Source organism: Budorcas taxicolor, chromosome 6 (assembly GCF_023091745.1).
Source record: "Budorcas taxicolor isolate Tak-1 chromosome 6, Takin1.1, whole genome shotgun sequence".
NCBI classification, from domain to species: domain Eukaryota; kingdom Metazoa; phylum Chordata; class Mammalia; order Artiodactyla; family Bovidae; genus Budorcas; species Budorcas taxicolor.
In genome coordinates, this window is record NC_068915.1 from 37734474 (window position 1) to 37740542 (window position 6069).

The window sequence follows — 6069 nt, forward strand, 5'->3', positions numbered from 1 at the left end:
CTCCTCCACATAAATGCATATTCTCCAACTGAGCAGAAAACTGGATTTTCCCCACTCCTGGGCGTATATCCAGAGAAAAACATGATCCAAAAGGATATGTGCACACTAATGTTCATTGCAGCACTGTTTACAACAGCCAAGACATGAAGCAACCTAAATCTCCATGGACAGATGGATGGCGGTAAATATATACAATGGAATATTATTCAACCATTAAAAAGAATGAAATAATGCCATTTGTAGCAACATGGATAGACCTAGAGAGTGTTATATTGAGTGAAATAAGTCAGACAGAGGAGGAGAAATAGTCCTATGACATCCCTTATATGTGGAATCTAAAAGGAAATGATACAAATGAACTCACTTGTAAAACAGAAAAATACTCACAGACTTTGAGAACTACATTATGATTGCTGGGGGAAGGGACAGTTGGGGAGTTTGGGATGGACATATACACACTGCTATATTTAAAATGGATAATCAACAAGGACCTACTGTACAGCACATGGAACTTTGCTCAATGTTATGTGGCAGCCTGGATGGGAACAGGGTTTGGGGGAGAATGGATCCATGTATATACATGGCTGAGTCCCTTCACTGTTTACATGAAATTATCACAACATTGTTAATCGACTATATCCCAATACAAGAGCAAAAGTTAAAAAAAAAAAAAAAAGAAAACTGGATTTTCTCTTTAAAGGGGTTGAGTCAGAGATGCTCCAGATTTGGGGCTCACAAGTCCAACTGGGGGAAGGAGGCATCTGAATAAAAATAAATACAGCCAAAATCTGTGAACTGAATTATATTTGTCAAGACATTCCTCCTTTGACTTGCTTCCAAAAAACTAGCAGTCAGGCTATTGAAGGACAGACAATGCAACTGCACTGATTTCAACAGCATTAACAAGTATATAAGCTCTCAGCCCTAACTACTTCTTTGATTCTTCATTTTTCTTGTGAAGGCTTCTATTACATGTAAAACTTGAAGAATCCTATTTGGGGAGAAAAGATCCAAGGGGAAAGGCTTACAGATTTTGACACTTGCTGCTACTGCTAAGTCACTTCAGTCGTGTCCGACTCTGTGCGACCCTAGAGACGGCAGCCCACCAGGCTCCCCCGTCCCTGGGATTCTCCAGGCAAGAACACTGGAGTGGGGATGTCACAATGAGATGACAGGGTGCTACCTAATCACCCTAAAGTGATGGCTGCAACTTGCCAAGGTCTTCCCATGAAGTTGCATTTAGACTTTCAGTATTGTTTCAAATATTATTAGATAGCCAAAGATCACCATGCTCTTGAGGAAGTGCACCAACATTAAGTCAAAGACCAAAACAAAGAAGAAATAGGAACTCAGAGGAAATAGAGACCATTCAGAGAGCAGAAGCAAACGACTGAACCCAGGTCTCCCACACTGCAGGCAGATTCTTTACCAGCTGAGCCACAGGGAAGCCCAAGAATACTGGAGTGAGTAGCCTATGCCTTCTCCAGGGGATCTTCCTGACTCAGGAATTGAATCAGGGTCTACTGCATTGTAGGCAGATTCTTTACCAACTGAGCTATCAGGGAAGCCCTCAGATAAAGTGTAGTTAATGTTTAAAGAAAATATTAGTAAATACTGCAAGAGTGAGAAATGATAGAGCTCTTGAATATTTAAAATCAAATATTAAAGTATTTGAGAGAAGAAATGCATAGAACAAAAAGACAAGGAGATGGGAAATAAGATCAGTGTTTAAAAAAACCTATATTAAGCATAGATTCAGCCTCTCTGCTCATAGGAGATTCTTAATATGTAGTAGCTATTATCATCTTATTCAGAAAATAACTTTGTCAGTGATCTTTCCCTGTGAGATTCCTTCCAACCAAAATGTGTCTTATAGGACTATTAAAACATAAATTTCACATATATGATTTTAGGGCACTTAACTTAGATTTGTACATGACAATGAATTTACTCAACACATATAATACACATTGCAATTGCATTGACTTCAACAACATAAACAAGTATATAAGCTCTCAGCCCTACTTCTTTGGGTCTTCATTTTTCTTGTGACGGTTCCATCACATGTACATAAAGACAAAATAAAATTTGTATGCTTTCCTCCTGTTAGTCATGTTAGCTTGTTTTAGGTCTAGCCAGAGACCCTAAGGGTTTCCCTTGTGGTGTAGTGGTAAAGAATCTGCCTGCCTTGCAGGGTATGTGGGTTCAATCCCTGGTCTAGGAAGATCCTCTAAACAAGGAAATGGCAACCCACTCCAGTATTCTTGCCTGAAGAACCCTATGGAGACTGGTGTGCCACAGTCCATGGGGTCCCAAAGAGTTGGACATGACTTAGTGACCGAACAGCAGAACATAGATCCTTAAAAAATAGAGGAAAAAATTTATCTTCTCTAGTATTAAAGAGCATAGACCAAGGGAACCTGATCCAAGTAGAGGCATCAAGAAAGACTGTCTTTTGGGACTTGGCTGATGGTCCAGTGGTTAGGACTCCATGCTTCCACTGCAGGGGGCATGGATTCCATTCCTGGTCAGGGAACTAAGATCTTGTATGCCTCATTGCAAAAAAAAAAAAAAGTCTTCTTGAGAAATGAAAGTCTGAACTGGGATCTGAGGGATAGCAATTACTATGTGGGCAGATGTATGTAAACAATGTCCAGGCTCCCGTTCTTTGTTAGTTTTAGAACTCAGATCTTATCCTAGGTAGCAGCCCTTCTTATAGATACGCATGGCCATTGGAATTAAGCAAAACTTGTTGGGTGGAGCTTCCCAAGCATTCTTTAAACAGAATGACTCAGCTGGAAGTGGGTGGTTTGCCCTTTGTCTTTACCTTTCCTCTTAACTGGAAGGGAGAGGTGATAGCTGACATTTCAGCAGCAGATGACCCTAAGGATGAAAACTCTGCACTAAATGTTGCAAAACGTAATCTTGGACATGCAGTTTTTCCAAGCTTCACCACATAAGAATGGGCCACGCGCTTAGAACACTTCTCTAGAGAGACAAAGATTCCACATGGGCTTGTGCTTAACTTATTACCATATGTGGAAATATTTTTCTGTCTCAGGCTCAGCAAGTGCTCCTTTGTTTTGCTGAAGCATGTGTATCAATGGTCCTCAGGCATGTTTCCTGCTTCCAGTATTTCAGACTCCACTCTGGAAGGGGAGGTGCTGAATGACTGTTACTCATGAATGCTGATACGGTGAATCTCTTCTTGCCTCTCCCTAAACACTTCCTACTTTTTCCTCTGTCTAAGGTTCAATGGCACCCCACTCCAGTACTCTTGCCTGGAAACTCCCATGGACGGAGGAGCCTGGTAGGCTGCAGTCCATGGGGTCTGAGGGTCGGACAGGACTGAGTGACTTCACTTTCACTTTTCACTTTCATGCACTGGAGAAGGAAATGGCAACCCACTCCAGTGTTCTTGCCTGGAGAATCCCAGGGACGGAGGAGCCTGGTGGGCTGCCGTCTGTGGGGTCACACAGAGTCGGACACGACTGAAGTGACTTAGCAGCAGCAGGGTTCTTGCAGCTCCTGATGGATGGTGTCTTCCACAGGCTCTGTCCTTTCCCTCTGCTTGTTTCCCTCTGTGACGGCTTCTTTAGGGAAACCTCCAGACTCCTGCTGTTCAGCTGTGGGAGTCTGCATTGTCATCTCAAGATCCCACTGGACTTTCTTCCATCTACTTTCTTCTCCAGTGACCCACTGTTATTTGAGAGTCAGCATTTATAATTAAACTCCCCATCACTTTCATAGCCTCTTTCTTCCTAAGCAAGTGGGAAGTGTGAGGGCCCCAAACAGGCTAGTGGTGTATATTCTGCCACTTTCACAAGCTGTATCTAGCTGATTCTGTGATCCATTTCCAAATGGAGTTATCTGGCAAGTTCCGTCAAAAATTCATGCCTCTGGCCAATTTACCTGCTGTTAAAAGATAATTTTCAAAAATAGTTAAAATCGTGACTTATACATATATAAAAAATGAATACATGTTAAAGATTTTCTTTAATTTATGGAGGAAACAATTGGCATAACTGGTTCAAGTGAAAATTTCGAGGACAGACACATTTATGGATCAGGAATATTGAAATGAATGTGCAAATGAAGACAAGACTGGTTTCCACACCACCCCTCCTTACTAGACAAGACATAATCTCCATATCTACAGACCAGGCTCATATTGCAATGCATAACAATTTAGAGCTGTGAAAGAATTTTGCAGACTCTTAATCAGATAATCCACAGGAATCTTCTCAAACCTCACTGGACGTAGTTTTTCACCAAAGCACAATTTCTACACTGCTTGGTCTTTCTCCACTCTTGACTCTAATCTCTATCAACTGTACTAATTCATAGCTTCCCCTGCCCCAGCTTCTGCAAAGAACATTGTTGAGTCCATGCTGACTCCCACAACAATAATAAACTCTTCTAGCCTTTCAAGATCCTCTTTAATCCAGCATCACTCTCTTTTATAATCTTTTATTCTAGGCAAGCTTGATCCCTACACCCTAAGCCAAGCCAATGACCTCCCACACACTTCTTCATATCCTAATGTCCTCCTCAATCATCTATATCCTTCTCATTCTACCGGCTCCTTTCAAGTATTTTCTGTTTTTGCATTTATTACTTGAAGGCCATAAATGGGACTTGTTCTGTTCTTTAATAAACAACGCTGCACGCAGTAGACCTTGATCACACATTCACTCAAACATTTTATGAACCCCTTATATACATGGCAAGCACAGTCTGAATTCTAGATCTCGGCACTTGAAGGTCACAGATGATAGCCATGGCTCCCAAGATGCCTAGGGGAAACAGACAAGAATACAGGTGATCAATACTCTGAGACAGGCTGTTTTGGAAGCAAAGGGAGAGCACATAACCCAAGTGTGGAACGTCCGCGAAGGTTTCCTGGAAGTCAGGGCACCAAACCAAAGTCTTGGTCAAGCAAAGAGGGCAGAAGGAAGAATATATGCTTATAAACTGCATGGAACAGTGTCTATGTGTATCTCTTTACAGTCATGATATCTCTTGCCTCTTTCTAGGTAATAAAGTCTTTCAGGCTAGGGACTCTTACATTCTGTTGTACCCCATGGTTTCTAAAAGAAAAACATAGTAAACACCTTGTGAACTTAGGGTTTGATGGATAACTAAATCTTGCATCCCAAAGTGGCCAATAATACTATTCAGTAACGACAAAAATTATCTGAGGCCTGTGACATTTGTTCTCCCTTATTCTATCAGGCATGTGAAAATGCAAACAGTATGGTAAGGACCAAGCAAAGAGGAAAGTAAGTGAGGCTATGCCAGGAAACAAATCCTCTCTGGTAGGAACAGCAAACAAAATGAAGGGGACAGAATTTGCTGAAAGGGGATAGACACAAATGTAACTTACGGCCCTGCAGCAACCATCACCTGTGAAGCTCACAGAGCCCTCCTCTCCACTCACACAGAAGGCTGAGGAGCAGGTTTTAGCAAATTTCTGGCTGTGGAAACTGCAGCTTGAGTTCAATGGAACAAGAAAACAGCTATAAGGTGAATACAAAATTTCTCTTTTAAATGAACATAGGTGAATTTTGTTGAGTTTACCGAGTCTTTAACTATCTAAAGGAAGTGAAACTGAAAGAGGACCTACTATGCCCAATTTGTCCAACCTTTTCAAAAACAGACAGTCAAATCTCTGTTGTGTCCGGCCCTTGTACAGTGAAATAGACATTCTCTCCTTCCTGGCACGGAGGCCAGGACTTTACTCACTTCTAGTTCGTGGACCCCGCCCACCTTGCGCCAGAGGTAAAAAGATCCAGCTAAAATTGGGTTCAGACACTGGTGTAACAGTAAGGATATTTTTTGTATCCCCTCTTTGAGCTTCGTCGTGTTCTCCTAGTTCCATTCAACCATATTTTATTCATACAATAAAAAAATCTAAGACGTCTTTTAAAAATATATATTAAAATACTGAGCGCTTTTCGCAAAGCTTCTTTTTTCAAAAAACAGTGTTTGGGCTAAATGCCTTACAATGTTGAACCCTTGGACCAGATGGAAGTTTAAAAACAAAGTTCAAAAAAAGGCAAAACAATA